Here is a 25,117-nt window from a genome sequence, read left to right as displayed (position 1 = left end):
TTCAAAACTGTTTCTTATAGTAGAGTACACTGAAAAAAAAATACTGAGCCAGAGAAAAGACACACTATGTTGAAAATGTATAAACTGCTTATATATTGATTCATTAAGTACACTAAACACAGAAGAAAGACTGTATCTTTGGTTTTGAAAACAATGTGCATACTTACTGGTGTGTATTTAGTACCAAATGTTCTAAGAACTTTACATGAAAGGCCTTATTTTACCCTCTCCAGCAGCCTAGAGGTGAATGCATTTGTATGCTTTTGTTTTCAAGTGGAGAATCAGAAGCACAAAAGAGGGATCTTTGAAAGTCTTTCACCAATATTTTACAAAACATATGTTCAAATACACATAATGTGACAGGAGAATGCATAGTAACAGAGAAAAGAATTAATAAGGGATTATTTTGTGATAAGTCAAGTTTTTTAAATTAAAAAAATAGCTTTATTCTTTTGTCTAAAATATCATGTTTAAATATGAATAATTGAGTAAATGAACTTCTCAGAAATATTTTAGCTGTAATTTTGTTTTGTCACAATAGTATGTGAAAGCAAAGAGGTAGAAAGTCCTGCAGTGTAGGGTAAGAAGTTTAAGACCTGGGAAAGACTTAAAGCCCTCAGGAAAGATGGACTAGTCAACAAATTGTTCTGAGGGTCTTCTTGTTAAAATTTGGATACATTTTCACTCCATTCTAAAAATAGATTAAATTCCCTAGGGAGCAGTTCCTGAGATGGTATAGAACATGCTGAATATGGGTGAATGGATGTCCTTGAAATGCAGATTATTTTTTACATCTATGAGTGTAGTATGGAAAGAAAAAGGAAAGGAAGCCTGTACAAGGCAAGAGCTGTGCTCCAAGTTTAACAAATGTTTCGTGCAGTTCTGTGGAATGAACTGAAATGAGAATATTTCCTTGAAGCACTCCTGAGTTGGGTTATGATAGAAAGCAATATAAACCTAGGAAGGATACCATAAGGGCCAAGATGACTGTCTTTACCTGTGGATCCCCCTGAAGGAACAAGCAGCTGACAACTCCCTCAGCAAATACTCCAGAAGATATTTTCTAGATGGGTGTCTGGTTCTATGTTCACAATAAACAGTAGTTTTAATGACAACACAATCTAGTAGTGTTCAACCTTCAATGATCTTCCATCTTCAAAGCCAGTAGTGGTAAACTGTGACATTCATTCTCTAGCAGTCTGACATGCCTGTCCTTCACTTGCCACCATTATGAATTACATGAAACCCGCCTGAACTATCAAAGATAATCTCATCCCAATTCTCATTCTATAGACGTATGTAGTTTATGTATGCCTCAACAGGAATATTTATACCTGCTGGGATTAGAACTGAAATGTCTTTCTGATGTCATGATACTATCTGGCACAGGAATATAAGTCTATTTTAAAAGAGAAAAGAACATCTCTTTTATCCAAAGAAATATTGGTGATAGCTTCAAAATTTACAGTTTTAGAATTGGTGTGTCATTAACCATTAGAGGAGAAATGTGGGGTCAGATTCTAGTGAGAATTATTTCTAAGACACGACTCTAAAACTGAGTTTCTGGATACCTTGTGATAACCCAAGGTAATTTATTATATAGATGAAAATGGAGAATTTATTGACAAACTTTCCCCCTAAAGATATACTATCTTTGCCTCTCAAAGTACTAAATTAAAGATATATAAAATCAGGAAACCAAGAAGAGAAGATGAATCTACTGTAAAGGATTGCAATAATGAGAGATGCCATTTTAAGGGATATAACACTAGCAGCTACTTACCACTCAAGAAATGCCACTCACTGCTACTTTCTTTAGCTAGAGGTGTTACTTTTCTATGTGAGGATTGAGTTATCTCTTTGTGCCATTGTAGGTCTAATGATGTACCTGAGGCATGAACAGATACCAGAATTCTCAGGGGTCTCTTGTGTCCTACTTACCTTGAATGCTAACCACCAGCATTGATCTTCCAACATTTCTACCCCAGTATGTACAGTTTACATGTTTTGCAGAGATGATGAAAGAGACAAATGTAGGCAATGATCCAATTGATCAATTCAGTATTTTGGTCCTAGAAGTGGGACACTTTTACTCTGAAAAGAGACTAGACCTATACAGGGAGACATTAAAGAAAGACTCATATCCTGAGCACCAATGACTCATATGTGTATCCTCATCAGTACAAAGGTTAGCATGACGCTGGAGGAAAAAGAGAATCACACATGGATGAGTAAGACTATTAAGAAAGTGCCATGACCATAGAAGTCATACTTATTCATACTATTAGTTTGGCTACAGTCAACTCTTATCTGCAATTTGGAAGTTGTACAAAAATGTCAAGATGCAATGAAAAATATGTAAAGGTGGTTTCCAGGAACCTTAGATTGTTGGTACCCTCCAACAGCTGTCTTAAACTTGACTTAGACTAGAGATGGCTTTCTGGTATTTATAAACTGTATTCTAGGAAAACTGTCATCAATTTAGGATTGATGGGAAGCTTGATCAGAGAAAATGGAAGAAGGCAAAAATCATAAAGGAAATCATAGTTGATACCCACCTGTAGCCATTGAGAAATTCTCCAAGAGTTCCGCTTAATGTAACTTCTATAACTCAACCTTGGTGGAGACCTAATCACTATTTGCTGAACTCATAAACACAGAACAGTTGAATAGAATGTCAGCTTGGCAGTATTTGAAATGAGAAGTGCATTGTTGGATCTGTGTACTTTGCTCTTTCCACTGCTATTTCCAAAAATTACTCGTTGCCTCTTTCCCCAAAGATTACCAGCTTTCCCCAGTGGTTATTTGTTCTACACACATGTCATTAGAAAAAGAACAGAAGGTCAGGACACAAAACACATTGTACCGCAGGCCATTAAACCACTATAAGTAAAATTAAAAGATAGATGTGTTGTTACCTTTGGGCAAGGCAAGTATCCAAAAGCATTTATATGGTTTAAGACATGTCAGGCATTACTTTAGATTACAGTAAGTGTCAGAGTGAATGCTGTAATCTAAGGGAAATATTCTCCAAAAACTTAGAGCATCCTTTAAAACAATAGCAGACATCTTTGTTTAAGATATACAAAAACAAACAACCCTCTGTTGCTCAGGCTGGCCTCAAATTTTAACAGTTAAGACACAGACAGTGAGACATGTCTAGTTAAGCACTTTATAAATCATGTATTTCAGTTAATATATATTATAGTGAAATGAAGTATGTACTATTTTTTCTCTCTACCTGGCAAAATAGAAAAGCAAGGTGCCCAACAGGGAGCAGAGACTGAGTTTTGTGAGGTTGTTATGAAACTGTGAGGCTGTGAAGTCCAAATTTATCCTCAGTGTGCTGTTCTTGGAGTGGTGCTGATATGAGGAGAGTCTGAGTAGTTACAAGTTACCATTTCAAAGTAATTCTCCCAAAAGTCAAATACGTATGGGATTAAATTTAGCCTTTGTTTTACCAATCAGAACATGTTTTAATAATTTGCATGCCTAGATAACACCTTTCAAGAACACCTGCTGATTCCACTGAAAGAACGCAAACATGATAGTTAACAAAAGTATTGCACTAAAAATTAATGAATAATTGGAATGCTTGTTGCAAATCTGATACAGCCTCTACTTTTTCTTCATTAAAAGTTTATGAAAGTGGCAGATAATTGCATATCTATAGCACTCCAATAAGCCCTTATTAAAACCCATGCATCAATATAAGAATTTGTAATGTGGGTTGTGAATTTATTTTAACACAATGCATATAAGTATCAAAACACACCATCTCCTTCTTTGACCCATTCTAGATCTCATCTAATTGGGGAGAATAATGTGTTTGGCCAGCAGAGAGCAGCAATGATATACTATATAAGAGTAATTCTAGTGAACCTAACCATCATTTTTATAATGTCTGTTTTGTTGAGATCTCTCCCATATCTTGATTGACCCCAGTCAGTGAACTGTTCAGGGATCACTGAGATAGCCTGATCTTAGTCAAGAAGATGGTTTCTATTATTCAGAATTTCTACTATGCCATGAAGTGCACCTCCTGGAGCCATGGGCAGAGCTAGATTTTAGCTTTGCATTTTGGGTCTGCCAATAAAGATCAAAAGCCTAGATCAAGAGGTGTCAGTGCTTCCCTGTTGATTCTGTGCTGCTGTTCAGCTATGCTCACAGCATGAGGTCATAGTTCTTCCTTGCTTCTGTATGGTTCTCTGTGTTGACTCATGTTTGGCATGCTTGCAATAAAGGCTGAGAAACATCTTAATGTACTACAGAGGAGGTTATATTAATAGTTGACTGAATAAAGGGTACTAACTATGTGGAATAGTTATGCATCTTCTTAGAACACAGGAATAGACAAAGCAGAGGATGAATAATGTAACAACAGAATCTAAAACACTCATCAGAAAAATTAACATATTGTTAAATCTTCTGGGTAATGTAAGAGTGAAATTAAAAAGTCACTGACTTTGACATCTATAGTGTCATTGTGTAGGCTCCAGATACCCTGCATTGACATTACTCTCCACGGATATTTTTTTCCTTTGTGAATGTATTACCTTCTCTGGACATGTTACCTTGCATGGGTATGTTACCCTGAATGAAGACAGATGCTAGGACAGATGCACACAGTTGAAAACTAAGATCGAAACAAGTTGGTTAGAAGAAAACAGAGATTTCGTTGCTAACAAAGCAGGTGGGAATTAGAAACATGAGGAACGGCCTAATTTGCAGAGACTGGAATTGGTTGGGAACATTTATAAGGCCAGTTCACTCCATTAAAAAAAAAAAAAAAAAAACCTCAGCTTGCTTTGTGATGTGTCTATGTCAGCACATGTTTGCAGGCATGAATTTGTTTCTTTGATGACTGGTGGCTAGACAGTAGACAGTACAAAATGACAGATGATTTTTAAGAGAAAGGCATAGAAGCTTCATGAGCTTAACTGAGATCATGTAATAGAAAACTTGGATAGAATTCAAAGAATTGTAGGACTAAAATTATCTTTACTTCCTGAAACTGGCAGTATTCACAAAATTAAAATTATGCTTATTTGAGCAATTTTTGTTTACAGGGAAGCTAAAGCAGCAAAAGCTTAAAACAGCTAGTGTATCATGTTCACAACTGAGGGTATCAAGAGAATTAATACATGAACGTTTGTGCTCAACTCACCTTCTCAACTCTAGTCTGGACCCTACCCAGGCAATCGTGCTGTCCATAAGGACAAGTTTGCCAAATTCAATTAGCACAGTAAAGACAATTTCCCACAGACATGCCTACAAAACCAGCCTAATCTAGACAGTCTCTTTTTGATACTCTCTCCTAAATTGGTTTTAGATTGTGTTCAGCTGATGGTTAAAAACTAACCATCGCAATTTGTATGGTATAGGATGAAGGAGAATGATATATTCAAGATGATGAAGTTTTAGTCTCCTAACCTTGGAGTCTGCAGATATTTAGAGTAGAAAACAAGCGGATATAGAATATGATGTTGGCTGCAGAAATAAAAGTTTGAAAAATGAGGTTTCCAATGAAGATGCACAGGATTCCCTGGGAACAAGGGTATACCAATCTTGACCTATAAAACAACTCAATTTATGTTTATTTGAGCAATAGGTGATTATTTGTAAATCTAGAGTATTTTACAAGACAAGCCTTATTACATTCCAGAGAATAAATACATTTTGATTACATAAAGAAAAATCCTAGATATGCTTGACAAAGGAATACTTTGTATGTTTCTTTGTACCCTACCTATTCATACCCAAGAAGCAAAATCTTGTCATGTGTAATAATTACAAGAGAGGCAATTAATAAATAAATCTCCTGAAGGGGCAGTATTTTTGACACTTGAAAACCCTGTATTTGAATATCCTGTAAGTCTGCTTCCTGTGAAAAACCCAGAGCGTGGTTTTTCCTATATTCTCTGCATTAGGCTGCTGCAGCTAGAGTCAGAACTAAGCTGTCTAGAATGATTAAGGTAGAGATATCCTTAGATCCAGGGATATTGTGATTATTCTTCTTAACCAAGACAACTTTGAGAAGGAAGACCCTCGGTAATAACAAAAAGCAGAAAATACCATTTAATGTCGCCTATTGCCCTGCATATGAACATTGCAAGAAGAAAAAACTGTTTCTAAAAAAACTACATCTATGCTGTATAAGGCGACTGAGAGACAGTGAGTGACTCTAGTGATGTATGAGATGCGCAGCAAGTTGTGAAAAGAAGTGTCAAGGTACAATGTATCCAACAGAACTGAAAGAAGCATGAAATACATGGATAGAAGCTGTTCTTCACTGGTTAATTAAGTTCCCCATCCCATTCCTTTTATGTACTGGAATAAATATATTACAGAAAAGACTATGAAGCATGTATGACAAAATTATGCTATTCATGTTTTTAAATTATGCTTTCTCTAGTTTAAAATGGTCCAAAAGACCACAACTATCATCTCTTCCTTACATTCTGGCTATCTATGTAACAGAATCAGAACATGTATCCAGGGATGCTAATTTTTCTTTAATACATTGAATCATCTTTGGAGGGCTCATATATTCATAGCCTCTATATAGACAATTTTAGGCCCTACAGATGCAAACAAATACGTGACTTCAACCCAGGATGTCCCATTCAAGGAATTCATATGATTGAAGGGTGCAATTTTTTTCAAATTAGGACAGAATGTGAAGAATGTTTTGAGTAAGGAGTGGTGGCATATGCCTATAATCTTCAAGAAGCTGAATCAAGTATATCATTGTAAATTCAAAGTCAGCCTGGGTTCTAAGGTGAAAACTTACCTCAAATTTGAAAATAAAATGAATGATTATTTAATAGAAAAGAGAAGGAAGAGGTGAACTCGCAAAATATTACAGAAAAATAGGATAGTGGTTTAAATTTTTTAATGGGCCTATAAAATGGCTCAGTAGAAAATGACCTATGGACCTGAGTTTACTCCCTGAGCCTCACATGATGTAAGGTGACCACTGACTCCGAAAACTTGTGTTCTGACTTCCACACTTGTATTGTTACACAGTTGTTGCACATATAGATAAACCTACACACCCCACCAACAGGTCTACCTAGACACATTTAAATAAATAAATAAATAAATAAATAAATAAATAAATAAAGCAATAAAGCAATAAAGCAATATTTTAATTAAAAATAATAAAAGAAGTATTACAAAATGAAAGTAATTTTAGATTGCACTGTGATGTCTGTAAAGGGAAACAAGGGGAAAGGAAATTGTAGAATGTAAAATGGTTCTGAGCAGACATACAAGGATACTCAAACCACACATTCATAAGAATCACTTGGGAGCTTTCAAATTATAATTAATGTTTTGGCTAACCAGAAGAATTCATAATAATTTTTCCATAGATGAGGCCTTGGTACCTGTAAGTCTATAGTCTTTTTCTAGATTGACAACCACTAACTTAGTGGATTTACAAGACAGTAAGATATTCAGAATGGCCTATACATAGGACTTAAATATATATATATATATATATATATATATATATATATATATATATATTTCTTTATGTTTATCTACAATACAAGGCCAATAGCCAATAGACCTGCCTTTCAATGTATTCTTAGGTCCAAAAAAAACTTTCTATAAGTAAACAAATACAACAATATTATTGCTCATGAACCAACTAAGATACCATGGACTCTGAAGTGTGGGGAGGGGGGTGTTAAAATGTCTTCAAGGGGATTTTTAAAGGATCATTTACACACTAACGCTGGTTTCATTATCATTTCTGCATCCACACTTGGTACATTATTTAAGCTTTGACACCTTTATTCTAAGAACATCAAGTTTTACAAAACAGACACTTCTTAGGTGGCAAACTCAGAGAATTTTCTCCTGATATTTTGCATTTAAAATGACTCAAAGTCTGTGGCTTTCTATGATATGAATTTAAAAAAAAAAAAGTCTTCCCCAAAGCTGAGAATTGTTCTAATTCCCTGCCATTCCCTCAATCAACAACAAAAATTTTTCAAATCCAACAATGGGGACTTTTGATGCAACAGCTGGTATGTTTATGCAGAATAGGCTAGAGTGAAAGTTTGCATCTTTCCTGTATCCTCAAAGCATAGAATATATGAATGACAGCATGGGTTTGTGGTCAGAGAGAGAGTGGCATTCCTCGTCTAAAACCACAGTCTCCCCTTTTTCCAGAAACATGAGCCAAGAGAGTCACTCACGACTGAACTATAAGATTCCCAGCTATGAAATACTTAAGCATGTACTCACTCTATCCCAAGCATAAAATATTTCTAACATGCATACCCTTAGTTAATTTCCCAATAATTCAAAAGTTAAATTAATATTCTTTTACCCTTTGGATATATCCAGAAATGAAGGCTTAGGATGCTAAGATTCTGACACTGACTCCTGATGTTTTACTTGCTATGAAGAGGTCACACTCCTTGGCAGAGACCATATCAACAGGTATATATTATCTGGTTTAGGGAAGATGGTAAGAGATTTGAGAATATCCTGCTTCTTACTGATCTAAACACAAGCAAAATACAGGCTGCTCTATTGTATGTCTCTCTGTATGATATTTCCTTCCAAAGACACACAAGTAATTGTGTGTGTGTGTGTGTGTGTGTGTGTGTGTGTTCTGGTTGTTAGAAAAGTATTTTTGAGTACCTATTATGTGTAAGTCCTTCTCCTACATATTGTGTTTATAGAAGTCTTGACAATTAAAATGGGGAAACTTCTGCATTCTGTTTCCCAACATCTCTAATTGATGGAAAATAATTCATGGAATAGCAACATTATATCCAGGGAGCCAGCCCCCTGATTTGAGAGAAAGAAAAAAAATATGGTTATACTTCATACTCTTGGCTTAGTAGGGCTGTATATTTACAATAACTGGGAACAGAAACATGATTCTTGTATCATGTGTCATGTTTGGGCATATCACTTTCTTTATAAGTGAAACCTCATTTATTCTTTGTGACATCAGTTATTAAAACATGATGAGGATCTTAAAACACATGTGCTTTAAACACATGATGGTGCTTTCGTCTTTATGTTCCTATTTCTTCCCCACAAAAGCTGTTTGTCCTCCCCTCCAGTGAGTTTTTGTAGTTCTAGATTTTTTTCCTGCTCTTTGTAAGACAGATGATTAAATAAACCCATATGATTCATGATAATTCCCAAGTTTATTAGATCAAGTCCTTGAAGGTCAATGTTAAGCAGACAAGGAATAGGAGTCTTTGAAATAAACATGGGTAACTACAGAAGGCAGATATGACAGGAGCCAAAGGACAGAAACTTCTGTCTGTGCTGACTTCAATAAATTACTTATATGTTGATTAAAGAAAGTAAGGCATTTTTGATTCTGCAAAAAAAACTATCATATAAAATAAATTAAAAAATAAAACATCTGGCTAAAGAGAGGACACAGACATGGGGAAAAGAACAATGTAAGAAAACGGTGACTAAATCAAGAAAAACATTTTCAAGGTTGCCACCAATGAAAGTGCTTTGCTAGCTTTGTTCCTTATACTGATGTATTCGAAAACTCTGTTTTCATTTTAGTCATTCACCGAACATGGTTTGATCACATATTGGATGAGTACTTTTCTGATTCTGAGAACACCACAGTGAACAGGACAATTAGCATCAAGAAACCAAAAGAGCTTCCATGCTCTTGGGCATCTGATTGGTTATACAAGCCTCCAGGGTCATGTAGGATACAGTGTAGATTATAAAGAATGTAAGCATTAATTAATATGTTAATTCCAGATGAGAGAATTGGAACCATGTTTCATAAGACAAGGGGCAAATATGACTACATCTTTATGTTTGGGGTGCTACACAAACAGACGAGGCAAAATATTGGAGACAAGTGATCTATTTTTGGAAATTGATTGCATGAAATATTCCATGAGACAGAAAAATGAAGAAACAAGTTAAAGGCAGAAGATATGCCCCCATGGTAATTGGATGCCAAAGCAATTGTGCTGTGAGAGAACTATTGGTCTGAGTTCATAAGACAAGTTGAGGACACAGGCAGTGTCTATAAATATCTTGGAAAGGAAAGACTATCCTCTTGTCTTGAGTCTTACACTCAAGCACAAATAATGACAAAATTAAAATTTAAGATAAAATACCTAACTAGCAATTCCTGTACAAAGAATAACAAATATCAAGAGATGGCAACATGCTAGGCCTACTGCAGGACAGATTATCCATTATTACTTGAACAATAGAGGGCCTTTTAGATGGAAGAAAAGACTTAGGACTTTAGACTCATGCCTCCATCTAGGCTTCCTTCTGTCTTGATTATTTGCTTTGCAATAAAGAACTGAACTTTTTCTTAATTGCCTTTCTATTCTAAATTATCAGGAGTACTTTGCTACTTACTTTTTGTATATGAACACTATTTATATGTCGAGACCTTGATATTCTCAGGCATAAAATAAAAAGATAGTCCAGAAACATTTCAGAAACATCCCATTCCTCTTGAATAAATTAGAAACACAACAAGGGCAATAATTGTTTCCTGCTAATTTTTCTTCACTTCAGGAAAAGTTAGTTCTTCATAAATGTACACTGACCAAGTGTTTTATTTTGGTCATGAGCTATATGATTTGCTGTCAAACAGCTCCATCTGAGTTCTACCTCTGAGCTATGCTGCTATAAGACAAAATAGTTTGTTCTCAGAGACTGTTTCCCAGAACACTCAATAGATAGTCTCTAGTTAGCTGTTCTCACTATGAAAACTCACTGTGATTTCTTACATGAACTAGTTCGTGAGAAACAAAGCATCTAGTCCATGAAACACTTAGCTGATTCATTATCCTCATGCATGTTGATTCTATAAGACCAGTGAGAATTTTCTCCATGGCCATAATTGTCTATATACAGTAATTTGGCTGCATTTTGGGATGTCTCAAACCATAAAAGATGATATCTTTAGCTATTAGAGTCTTTGATGTTATATTTATATTGAGTAAAAGTGATGGGAAACTGAAATTAAACCAAGACTAGAGAGTTTACATGCTCTTCTGTGGAAGATAACCTTAGGGTATTTATAAATTTAGCAGTTTAAATGATGATAAAAGGGAGCTCCATAATTGTCATGATAGATACAGTTGCCCTCTAATCACCAAAATGGAATTAGTCATGTTATGGCTTCAACCATATAGTCAATCATAGAGGGCTGTCCCCTTAACCCTGAAGGAAACAAAGTATAAACATAATATAATTACCAAGTTTGTGTTAAATCTCCCTTTAAAATACCCATGTTAAGAAATATAATGAGCTGGGGAATGGAGAAGAACATCATTAATCCCAGCACTTGGGAGGTAGAAGCAGGCAGATCTCTGTGAGTTTGAAGCCAACCTGGACTACAGAGTGAATTCCAGAACAGTATGACTACATAGAGCAACCCTGTCACAAAAAAGAAGGAAAAAGAAAAAAAGAAGAAAGGAAGAAAGAAAAAGGGAGAGAGAAAGAGAGAAAGGAAGGGAGGGAGGATGGAAGGAAGGAAGGATGGAAGGATAGAAAATATAAAGGGTGGCATACCCCTTTTGACTCTTAAAAGATGGCAATGGAGCCAACTGATAATGCTGGGATGTGGGAGTAGCTGTTTTCTAAGTTGGTCACAGAAAAATTTACCAATCCAGACTCTAAAATAACCTAGCTATATTCCACTGCCTGCAGCACGGCAGACAGCTTGGATGACAGAGTCACTTAACAATCCCAGTTTTTTCATGTCTCAGACCTTTGAAGTTACAGTATCTAGGAAGAGGCTTAGAGACACATTTTAATGAGTCCTAGTATACATTAAACTTTAAGAATCACGGTTGATTCTTCTAATTCCATTCTCTGTAGCTTCTAAACTGCACCATGAAGTGGGGCTCAGGGCTCCTCTGGAGCAACTGATGGGAGTCAGACCTTGTAAGGCCACCACTACTCCTACTGGAGCTTAGGATGATGTTTAAGCAGCCTGTTTGTTTTCCTATGCCCAAATCTAACCACTTCCTCTATGCCTTTGTCTTCTTTCTCAGTCCTTTGGAGTTTTCAGGATGTAATAAAATAAGGTTCAGATTGTGTGGATGAGCTTATGCTCATGAGAGAGCAAATGTAAGTGAATAAAAAAGCTCCTCTCAGACCGTCTGGGGCAAGCTTTGCTGTCTGTACTATATCAGCTCAATGTCACAATGATTCCTTATAGAGTAGTCTTGAAAATCATTGTTTAGAGCCTGTAGTTTTCTAAACATGGAGTATCACAAAGTGCCCTATAATAGTTATATTTTGTTGCTGTGATGAAATACAATGACCAGACAATACTGATGAAATAAAGGCTTTATTTGGGCTTATATTTCCATAGGCAAAGTCTATAATGGTAGGGAAACATGGCAGCAGAAACCCAGAGCAGAAAGCTCTTAGATAACATCTCAACCAAACAAAAAAATAACAGAGATGGATGTGAGTGGGGCAAGGCTGGTAGCACTCATACTTGTCACAGTGACATACTGCTTCCAGCAAGACTACACTCTCTGTAAGTTCCATAACCCCCACAAACAGCGCTATCAGTTGAGGACCAAGTATGAAAATACTAAGAATATGGGGGATGTTATACAAACCACCACAGTCCCTTCATTAATCTTATCTCAGATTAACAATAAACTCAGGACACTGGGACTGAGGGGGAAAGAGCAAGAGAGGAGGAGGAACAGAAGTGGGAAGGGAAGGGGAAAGAGCAAGCCCATTCCATTAAAACACAAAATTATAAGTGGTAGACAGCACAGAATGCTACACCCTGCAAGAATCTGGCATCTTGTCATTCAAACCACTATTTTAATACTCCCAGATGTATGCATTTCCTATTCCTGTATTGATTTTTCAAGCATACTTTCAGTACCATGACATCCTTTATGGGGCACCAGGGGTTAAAACTTATTTTTATTGTAAATCTAAGTACTTATTTGCTTTCTGTTGTCTTGTTCCTTAACAAGTGCACAATGAAGTTTTCCAGGGGCATTATATGGTATGAGAATTAAAGCAACAAATATGAAAATATAGCTATTTCATTAAGCCAGAAAGAAAAGGGATTTTTACAATGACAAAACAGTGATGCTCTCATTTTGTTTTTATTTTAGAAAATATAGTTATTTTTTCATAATTATATAAAATGTTCTTGTATTGGTAATCTCGGGTGCTATCAGAACAAACCAAGGATGCTTAGAGTGCTAAAAACCAAATTTGTATATCTTAATTCTAGAAATGGAAATCCTAGAAATCTAGAAATGGAGTTGGTGTTCTGGAATTACCTGGTTCTGTGAGGCCTACCTTCTTGAAGGGCATCCTCTAGAAATGGAGTTGGTGTTCTGGAATTACCTGGTTCTGTGAGGCCTACCTTCTTGAAGGGCATCCTCTCTGTTGACTGAAATATGCTGCTCTTACATAGGATTATGAAGAAAGATCTAAAGATGAAACTCTAGCATCCATAAATGCATTTTAAGGTCAAGGTTATCTCACTCAGAATGATTATCTACAACTTCTTCTGCACTTACTACTTCCATACCTGCATTATCTTTGCAGCTGAATGCTATCCCATTGCATAAATATACCACATTTTTAGTATCCATTCATCAGATAATGGACACAAAAGATGTTTCCATTTCCTGGCTATTGTAAATATGGGAATATGCTCAGAAATGATCTCACTAGAGCATATAACAGTTTTATTTCTGACTTTTTGAAGAACTTTGATTCTAATTTTCATAGGGCTGTATTATTTTTCATTCCAAACAATAGTAAGTATTCCCCTTCATCACATCTAAGCCATATTTTATAATGTTCTCTCAGATACAATAAGTTATCAAATAAAAGTCCAATGTTAGGAACCCTGTTCTTAATTCCTGTTATGAAAACCCAAACAAACTTTAATCCAAGCCTGCCTTATCATTTTTGTTTGGATGGAAGGATCTAATGAATGGACATTAACACCTAAGGCTCCTGACCAAGTTGCCAAAGTCTAAAATCAGAAGACAAATACCCATAACATTTTTTCTAAGAACATTTTGGGATTCTTAAGGAATCCATAGAATCCAGATGGAAATACTGGAGAGCCTGGGATAGTTTTTGATCTTGCTTCCCCAGGATTCCAACCCCATCCCATCATGCTCTTCCTTGAGTCTGCACCTTTTCTTCTCTGTGCTTCTGAACTGCAAAGTATTGTTGGCACATGGACTCAAAACACTTAATTTAAAAACACACAATTCTAACACCTTTTAGTAATTAATTTACCCTGACTTTAATTTCATTTGCTTCTCACTTTCTAACTTCTAACTAAACCTGCTAATTACTTGCTGCAAATTCTGTTACATCCCTCTACAAAGAAAGAAACAAACGTTACAAATACCAGTTTGGAATACAGAAAGTGAAGGGAAATTCAATAAAGAAGCCAGTTTTCATCACAAAGAAATGCAAGTTAGATAGTAAGTTTAAAAAAAAATGAGTGTGATAAACAGAGTAGATATTGAGCTATCTTTCCAACCCTATCGATATAATTTTTTTTTATTTTTAGATTTTTTTTATTTATATCTTTGACTTGAATAAGAAAAAAAATGACCTCAGAGTAGAGCAACATGGCTCCCACTCACAGCACAGAGGAAACAAGTAGGGGCAGGCAATAGGTTAGATTAACAGGCTGAGGACCTGCAGCACATAAAACAAAAAGTAAACCAAAAGGCCCATTTAATCAACTTTTTTCAATGTGAGTTACTCTGTATCTTCCAAAGCATGGGCTCTGTCAACATAACTGGGTGAAGTAGACTGAGCTGGTCATTTAGAGACTCCATTTGCTGGTTTTTTTTCCCTGGGAACGGCCTTATCTCTTTGGCATGTGGTCTAGTCAAGATATGCCAGTTTTGATAGAACCAATATTATAATCTTCTAAATAACCAATTAAATATTACAATTGTATTTTATAGAAATTTCTTCAGCATAAATCTTAATGATGCAAAAGAAAATATAATGTGTTTAATGTATTAGCTTCTCCATTTACTCTCATGTGACATAATGCTAGTAGGTTAGTCTGTAGAGCAATATTCCCAAGTTAGTTTAGTAGAATCACTTAGGAAAATGGTTTTTAAAATATCCCTGTATATGCCATATCTTACTTCCACACATCAGAAAGTTTGGTATAAGATGCCAATCTCTATACAAACGTCACAGTTGTTTACAACAAACTGCCTGGATCTAAATCATTCCCACATCTTCTTACATCTCTGACCTTTAGATTCCATCCCTGTAAAATGTTCATTGGAGTATCACCTACTTCAATGACCTTGAACAAAGTAAATGTAGGTAAATCATGACCATCATAATATTGTTTCTAAAGTATGGGAAGATAATTGTTAGTTTTATTATTTTTAGTATATAATAGTATTATTTCTATTATTGAAACACATGGTACAGCACAAGTTATAAAACATAAGAAAATTAATTGTGGTTTTTAAATCTATACAAATAAAATAAATACTCTAAAAAAGGGAAGAAATCAAATGGTATCAGATGTTGATTTTCTTTCTTTCTTTCTTTCTTTCTTTTTTTTTTTTTTTTTTTTTTTGGAATGGGCATATTGTTTATAAAAAAGCTCTCTGTAGTCACAAAATAGTTTCCTGGTAGTATTTACTGAAAGTAGTATCCAACAATGAATTATCAGTTATAGTAGGAAAAGTCTTGGGAATGATAATCCAAATATGAGATAGAAATAGAAAGGCTAATAGAATAGCAATACATTTGCAAAAGATAATTTATAACAGAAGACACGAAGCAGAGAAAAGATGTCCTAAAGAGCATACTCTTCACTACCTCAAGCAGAAACCATAAAATAAGATCGTATCATTATTATAAAGGTAGATCGTTGTCCCTGCCTTCCAAAAATGAGTGCATTTCTTAAATATATGATATACAAATGAACATGTGAACCAAAGAAAACCAGAGCAGAGAAAATGCTTGTGAAGTAAATCAAATCGGTTTTGAATTCTCAGGCATATGAGCTCATCGTTGAGGGACAAGTCAAAGGATCGTGGCATGAGAAGCTCAAACGGTCCCTAAAGCTCTCTTTCAGAAATCTTCATAATCACACTTATTTTATGTAGGTATACTTTTAGACCCCATTAAGGGTGGGGGGACCCTTGTTTCTGGCTCACTGGGTTCGTGAGGAGTCTGCCTCTGATGTTTTTTGTTTGTTTGTTTGTTTTGGTTTTTTCGGTGCTTTTTTATTTTTTTTTATTTTTTTTCTGTATTTTTTTATTAGATATTTTATTTACACTTCAGATGGCATCCCCTACCCCCATTCCTCCCCACCCCCCTTAGGAAACCCCTATCCCATGCCCCCTTTTCCTTTTTGCATTTATACATTTTTTTAAAAATAATGTTAATCATAGGCTTTATAAGTTTGGAATTGTTCAATCAGAGGTGTAACCCTCTGACCAACCTAGATATAACGACTATCTTTGACTGGTGGAGATACATGAATATCTGCCTCCCTGTCTCCCCCCTCTTTCTCTCTTTCATCACCTAGCTTCTCCTCTCCTTCTTCTTCTCCTCTTCTTACTCCTTTTCTTCCTCTCAGTACTCCTCCTACCTTAGCTCCTCCTACACATCACCCTTCCTGTTAAAAGGAAACTTTTCTCTCAAAATACAATTAGAGCATAATTATGCCAATTTGTACCAGTGAGGTACAGGATAGTCCTAATATCCAGTCCATCCTTTTGTTGACTAACCAGCTCCTCTGTCATCTATTCTAACTAAAAAAGAAGAGGAAAAAAAGTGAAGCTTCCCCAAACTCATCTTTCTCTGCTTGAATAGATGTGATCCTAATTGAAACTTTGGAGTCTCTTCTTGCTGCCACCTTAGTTCTGAGCAACTCCAGCTAAAACTTTAATAATTGCATAGGATATATTTTAAAGGCATTTGGTTACATAGGTGTTCTTAAGAAAAGAAAGTGTTACTATTTGTTAAACATGATTATTGGACAACTTATATCCATTTTCTAAGGTTCTAGTATAGCCTATTCCTCTCTAAGAGAATATAAAGTGGTTGTAAAATATTTTTGCCACTCATTATCAGCATCTCAAAATAGCATCATCAAGTTTCTTTACTTTCTGCTATCCTATTTATTCCCAAGCGTTAAAATCCAATTTACTGTTATTGATCTGTGTTTCAGTGGTGCACAGAAATCTTTTGGATTAGGTGTTTAGGCTTTGCTTGGTTTAGCTTTATGATTAAATTCCTCCTAAAGCTGAATTGCTCAACATTTTAATAAGTATTGCTGAACTATGTATTGATATTTGATCCCCTTTTTTTATTATTTTGAGGTTGCTTAAACCAATATAAAATTTATTGATAGTTCATGAAAATATTGTGTTATATATGAAATTATTTATTTTATTATACAAAAATACTGTAATCCGGAGGTAATTTTTTTTTTTTTAGTTTTCCTTTTTTTTTTAAGATAAACTATGAAAGCTACCAGAAACTAATTGTTATCTGTAAGCACACAATATTGGCAGTTCACTCTGATTGCAACTACATTAAATTTATACAGAGCTATATTAAATATACGTATGGTCTGGAAGATCATATGCTGAGTAATGAGGGGAGAAAAGAAGATAAAGTTGCAGATGCAGCTCCTAGCAGAGCTCTCTGGAGCTACCAGGGTGGACAGGACAAAAAGATACTGAAACACTGCAAGAACTAGATTGAAAATGGTGTAACTGGTATCAATTTAGACTAAACCAAAAAAGATAAAACAGCAACTAGACATCAAGCTTTTTTTTTCTCTTTAGTATTATATATAATGTAACCTCATAAGAAAAGTATAAGAGTATTACCTCATAAGGTTATAGAGTTTGTTTCTGTTTTGTAGAAACAGAAGTAGAAGATCTTCATAATGCCAAAAGTTAGAGTGCTGAAATTGGATTCAAAGATGCTGATTGATTCATGTCACTACCTCTGTTTTTAAATTTTTTATTGAATATTTTATTTGTTTACAATACAGATGTCATCACCTTTCCCCATTTCCCCTCCCTAAAACCTTCTATCCTATACCCCTCTTCCTTTATGCTTTTATACCAATTTGATTACATGCATGTAATAAGGTCAGTTCTAGGTTGAGGGACAAGCAATACTATAGATGTAAATAGTTAAGGAACAAGCAAGACAATAAACACAAATAGTCAAAGAAAAAGCAAGGCATTAAACCCAATTACGTGGACATTCCTATGATCGCTGTTTCTAAAGGATTATCAGGATGACCAAAGTATCTGAGTCTACTTCCCTGTCCTAGCCCAAGGTCATTTTCATGTCTGAAGCCTATTTCCTTGTTCTAGCCTAAGATTTAGATTCCTGTCTGAAATTACTTCTTTGTTCTATCCTAATGTCCATGTCACTACTTCTAAGCTGTGCAACTTCAGAAAACCTCCTTAAGCTTCCCAATACTAAATTTCTATGTATATAACTTGTGAATTCCAATAGTTTTGTGTCATGAGACTATGAAGAGGTTTTAATTAAGTGATATAGTTAAATATTTGATGCTGGCATCTGGACACAGAGTAAGCACTTAAGGTATGATGACTTCTAAGGCAGAAGCTGGTGTGACCATTCAGTGATGATCATCATCCTGATGGTTTGACGGTTTTTATACTGAATAGAGGGAGTTTGAAATCAACATCTAATTAGATGTTATAAATAAATACAGCATTTGCATATTCAGATGATATTACTTCTTTTGGTTCCTTAAAAATCTTAAATAATATGTACACATGGAAGAAAAATAATTTTAAGTCCCAAGAAAGGTGATCTTAGTCCTCATCTGTATATTGACTTGTAAACTAGACAATAATTCTGGGTGCTTTGTTTAAAATGAGTAACTTTGGTCATAGTGCTCTTTCAGTAATGGGAAAAGTCTAGATTGGATGGAAAAACTCTTTGGGATATAAGCTCTTCTTTCCCATATGTGTGCTCTATTTCAGAGGTGAGGGTGGTTACACCCATGGAAGTGGCACCAGTCAGATGGCACCAGGAGAAGGAAGTCCACTTATACGTGTGTCTGGGCCACAATAATTAGGCATTCACTGCAACATGCTCAGTATGGTTAGCCAAAGAAAGTAGAAGAAAAATAGATCTTATTTCTAGACTTAGATATAAAAGGGCTAACTGATAATGTTTATGAAAAAAAAAAAAACCTAATTTATGACATGTTGGTATTCCATTAGATGTTCCTATTTCTTGTTCAAGAGCAGACACAGAATAAACCTTCTGTTTGTTTTTGTTTCTTCTTACCTAAAATTCTAACCCTTAATTCTAGTATTATTTATTCTACTACTGAGCAGGGAGTGTGGGTGGGGGATTCCTCGTCTTTTAGATATACTTGAATTCACTCTCAGAATAGTTCCTCTTGCCAGCATGTGGGCCACACTGAGTAGTGGCTTTCAGTGTTTCAAGAAGACTCCAGAACAGACTCTTGCCCTACAGTCAAGCACATTGCAATCACAGAATCCTTTCCTTATCCTAGATTAAGCCCCCGAGATGCTGGCTGAAGTGTTTCTTCCCATCTCCCCCACTGAGTACAGCTTTCTCTTTCCTTGCACATAGATACACAACTTCTCCTTTATATTTCATTTAGCCTTTAAAAGCAAAAGACAAGTAAGACGATAAAGGGAAGAGGGAAATCATTCCATTAGTTGAAGAAGACAAGAAAATAATTTCCCTGCTGTTTGCCTCAGCTGAATTACAGCCCTATACCTGTGTGAAATCCAATTTGATGAGATTTTCTTTGTTACTATTGCTAAAAGAACTGTTTCTTGGGAATGCTGCCCAGAATTGGACTGGGCTTCAGCCTTCTGTGCAGCTATTAATCCAGTATGGGCATGGGGCCTCTTTTATTCTTTCCATTTGCAGCTCTTCTGTATGTTTTTAGATATTTTCCTGAAATTTGGACTCGCTGAAAAAGAAAGCATCAAATGTGTCACAAGTCTGTTCTGTATGTATGAAACCTAGACAGTTTCTGGAATAGCACCAAGTGTAGGAAACATTGTCACTACGGATTTGTTATTCTGGAACCAATTTAGAAAGCACTTCCACAAATCTGAGACCCAGTACCAAACTGGCATGTTTTTGTCACTGAGATGAGAAAAAAAAACAAGAGAAAGCTTGAAAGGGTGCTGAACTTTAGGGTTGTCCTAACTGCTGCCTTTTATCTAACTCATTCTCCCATTTCCAACACCAATCTTAAAAATATACATATACATATGCTTATGCTTATACTTATACTTGTACATATACATCATATACATATACTTATACATCATATACATACACATAAACATACACGTACACATATGCGTATACATTTTCTTAAACTATGTAATACCCTAGTAGTTCTTATAATTTCTGTATATCATGATATCATAGAGATATGTAGATAGATTATAGGAAGAAAAATAGGAATTACACAAGTCCTAGATAGAAGTTTTTACTGTTGTTTTTATATAATTTTTATTTCAATTATAATATCTCATTTCAATAAATGTCAAGTAATTGACACTTCTGACTAAGTTTCTACTTCCTGTATTTAATTTTAGTGTCTAAACCTTGTGAGGGAGTATGAGTTTAGAGTTGGCATGTTATTGACAATATTTGGTGTGGATACATTAGTTTAGTCATTCATCTGCACAATTCCTACAATTTCCTTTTTGTTTATATCAATTATACATCATCAGATTCATAGCTTGCTAAGTCACATCTTACCCTGACTTACCACTATAGAGTATACACAGAAAGCTCCAGAATACAGGGTGAGTTAGAATAAGCTCACCTCTAAAGTCAGGTAGGACATTATGTGATTCCTATATTCTTCCAAGTGCCACACTAAGCTTGAGAATCTGAGAGATTATCTTGAGTCAGTGCAACTGCAGTTTGAGGCAGGTAAGTGCTTCCTCTGGGGCTTTATAGAACATAGCTCAAGGGATTGCCTTATGCCCTAGAATTTATTCGGAGACTGAGTAAATCCTACCTTGAGCTGGTTCCCTAAATCTATCTCCAATATACATTGTCTATCTTGCTCCCATCCCTAGGTCCTCTGAATCCACTCTTGCAGAATGATGACTTTCTCTGATCCTGAAGTAAAGTAGAAGTAAATATGTTTGCTGTACTTCAAAACAAAAGTACTTTGAACTCTAAGTCAATGATCAATTATTTTCTTCTCTTCAGTTTCTCACTTAGCATGCTGTTATTTAAAGAAAAGAAACCGTTAAGGGAGACTGGAAATGAAAATTACACTTGATAACAATTCAAAATATTATTCTTTTAGAGTACTTTATGAAGTATAGACATGCCAGAGATGTGCTGTTGATTTGGAACCATTTGAACACCAAAAGCTAAAACACAGAGGCAACGGAACTAACATTCTATTATGCACGGTTTAGAGAATAAAACACACTTATGATTTTATTTTAACTGCTAGAATTAATCCACAAGGCATACTCTTATTTATCCCAGTTTTTAAATAGAAGAAATCCAGTTCCTGACTAGAAACCATTCATGGTGAGCAGGGACAGGTCTATTTTGCTTTCTCTGTCTAAGCTCATTTCTTGATCCACACTGAATGACCAAGCAACTAATACACAATTTAATTGGAAAAAATAATAAATTGTAAAAGTAAGGCCCCTGTGTAAGTGGGCTTGAGGGGTGTGTGTGTGTGTGTGTGTGCGTGTGTGTGTGTGTGTGTGTGTCTGTGTATGTGTCTGTGTGTGTGTGTATGTGTGTGTGTGTAAGCAATTTAAGCAAGTCAGAGTGAGCAACCCAGTGATCAGTGTTCCTCCATTGTTTCTGCTTCATGTTCCTACCCTGAGTTCCATCACAGATAGCCTCTAATCTGTAAGATGATGTAAGTTCTTTATTCCCAAGTTACCGTTCATCATGATGTTTATCACGGCAACAGAAGCATATTCGAAAACACTTCTATATTCTCGACTCACTAATTTCAATGTACTTGTTTTCGAAATAGAGCTAAGATGAGAGATCTCAAAAGGTTGAATATTAGACTACAAAGTAAACAGTTAAAATAATAAAAAATTATGTCTACAAAACTTAACTAGGCTCCAGAATGTTTGATATCATCTCCTAAGTGACTCATTTGTGTATTTTCAGTAACAATGTGCAGGATCAATACCATCTGTGCTCCTTAGTTTTCTTTTCTTTGAAGATTTAATTGTTGGACTGAGGTGTTTCTTTGAGGTATGGTGTATCAAAAGTTCAGATCTGATCCCCAGGGCCACCAAACAAACAACTTCACAAAACCTGTAAAGTCTGGTTTTTCTGTAGAAGAGTAGTTGTAAGTATGTGAACAGAAAAGAAACGCTACGATCAAAAGAGGAAAAGATCTGAAAAACAGACAGAAAATACAGAAGGAACAAGCATATTTCAAAAGCTCTAAAACCCTAGCTGCACTGAGATTTTGAGATAAGTGATCTGAAAATGTTCTTCAAGAGTTCACTTGATGTTAAACACATATATGTGATAGCAATTAAAAGACATTTCCATGATTGTATTGTCTGCTACTACTGGGAACATAAATATACTTATATTTTATGCCTGAAGAAACTGAATCTCCATGAACGTTTGTAATTCAGCCAAAACCATAAAGTTAGTAAATGGAAAAGCTATTATTTAACTTGAAGTTCCCCTGGCTCCAAATCATGGCTTTGTCCACATAATACATCAATCTCGGTTTGATAGTATTTTAATAGACCTACCAATAAAACTCATATTGAAATGCCTGTAGCAAGGATGTATTAATTAATATTGAAGAAGATAAACACCCACTTACTAAGGGAATCCAAAAAATTAATCTACTGATAGAGACACCTAATAACTTTCGGATTATGAATATTTCAAAATGATAATGCTATAGTAAGGGGTTGGAGTGGTTTAAAAAGGAAACTTACTATCTGCCTCGTGAGTCCATGTCTCATTGTGACTTCTCTAGACTGGAAGATAATTAGAAAATAACAGGTGTTCATCAAGAGTCACCAAGGCCACCTTGATATATAAGCACTTAATTGTGAGAGGAAGTGAATGCTGTGGAAAGACAATGATGAAACTGTCTTTGAATATATCATCAGAGCTAAGATAAAATTAGTTACATGGCAATGTTCTATATTTCATTTAAAAGAAATCAATGAATATTTAGCTTAACCCTTTATTTTTAACGACTAACCCTATACTGATAACATAAAATTTACTTTCTCAGCTGAAAACCATCTATGAGATGAAGCTAGATAGCACCACACTGATGGAGCAAGGTCTTCCTGCATATGTTGGTATTTCACAGCCCTCCTCAAAAACAGCTTTTTATTCAACAATTTCCTCTCATAGGTTATGTTCTATTGCCCTTGAACTACAATATTTCATATGTATTTAATATTTTGATTATATTGATTTGAATATATTAATTTCCTTTGGACAATATTTTTTAAATTAAATATTTGCTCAGTTCAACGAACAACATAAAGTACTGATATACATATAAAAATATCTCTGAGCTATTTCTCAAACATGAGATACAATAGCCAATGGACACCTGGATGTTTTGTCTTAATCACTCTTCTATGACTCTGAAGGGACACCTTGACCATGGCAACACTTAAAAAGGAAAGCATTTAATCATCATCCTCATGGCAGAGAACCTGGTAGTAGACAGGGATGATGCCAGAGGAGTAGCTGAGTATTGATCCACAAGAAGAGGGAGTGGAGGAGGGAGGGAGACAGAGACAGAGACCAATAGACTGGGCCTCATATGGGCTCTTGAAACCTCTAAGCCCATCTCCAGTGACACATTACCCTCAACAAGGCCACACCTACTCCAAGAAGACCATAAATGTATGAATTCATGGGGATCATTGATATGCAAACCACCACAATTATTCTTTTTAAAAATTAAATACTAGAGACAGTATCTCTATTAACAAAATCAGAATTGAAAAGAAGTATAACAACAAAAACAGAGGAAATTTTAAAAAATCGTTAGGTATTCCTTCAAAATCCTATACTCCACAGAACAGGAAAATCTAAACAAAATGGATAATTTTCTAGACAGATACCATTTACCAAAATTAGATCAAGATCAAGTAAACTATCTAAACAGTCCTGTAACTTCTAAGGAAATAGAAACAGTCATTTTACGTCAAAAAAAAAAATCCGAGGGACAGATGGTTTTGGTGCAGAATTCTACCAGACAGTCAAAGAAGAGAACTCTAAGAAACTGAACCATCTCTTTTCTTCTGGCGCGCCACCAACGATCCTATTGTCATCATGGGCAGCCGACCTGCCCAGTGCTACCGGTATTGTAAGAACAAGCCATATCCAAAGTCTCGTTTCTTCCATGGTGTCCCTGATGCTAAGATCCGCATCTTTGACTTGGGACGGAAGAAAGCGAAAGGTGATGAATTCCCACTTTGTGGCCACATGGTATCAGATGAATATGAACAACTCTCATCTGAAGCACTGGAGGCTGCCTGTATTTGTGCCAACAAATACATGGTAAAGAGTTGTGGCAAGGATGGCTTTCATATCCGAGTGAGGCTCCACCCTTTCCATGTCATCCGTATCAACAAGATGTTGTCCTGTGCTGGGGCTGACAGGCTCCAGACAGGTATGCGTGGTGCCTTTGGGAAGCCCCAGGACACAGTGGCCAGGGTTCACATTGGCCAGGTCATCATGTCTATCTGCACCAAGCTGCAGAATAAGGAACATGCGATTGAGGGTCTGCGCAGAGCCAAGTTCAAGTTCCTGGCCGCCAGAAGATCCACATCTCAAAGAAGTAGGGCTTCACCAAGTTTAATGCAGATGAATTTGAAGACATGGTTGCTGAGAAGTGGCTCGTTCCTGACAGCTGTGGTGTCAAATATATTCCCAATTGTGGTCCTCTAGACAAGTGGAGAGCCCTGCATTCCTGAAGGCTTCCACAGTGCTCTCCTATGCCCTACCAAATCATGTTCAATAATAAATTTCGAATCAAGAAAAAAAAAAAATAAAAGAAACTGAACCATCAACCAAGAGCATGGTTCTGGCA

General features: G+C 35.7%; 1 protein-coding gene and 1 pseudogene across 4 annotated transcripts in view; both read left to right on the top strand.

Moving 5' to 3' along the window:
* Kcnip4 (potassium voltage-gated channel interacting protein 4) overlaps window positions 1-25,117 on the top strand; it is a 1,049,546-nt gene that overhangs the window by 730,423 nt on the left and 294,006 nt on the right. The window lies entirely within an intron of this gene.
* On the top strand, window positions 24,249-25,062 carry LOC117712491 (large ribosomal subunit protein uL16-like; annotated as a pseudogene).

Source organism: Arvicanthis niloticus, chromosome 7 (genome assembly GCF_011762505.2).
Source record: "Arvicanthis niloticus isolate mArvNil1 chromosome 7, mArvNil1.pat.X, whole genome shotgun sequence".
NCBI classification, from domain to species: Eukaryota; Metazoa; Chordata; class Mammalia; order Rodentia; family Muridae; genus Arvicanthis; species Arvicanthis niloticus.
Note: the sequence above shows the minus strand (reverse complement) of the source record. Positions and strands in the feature narration are given on the sequence as shown.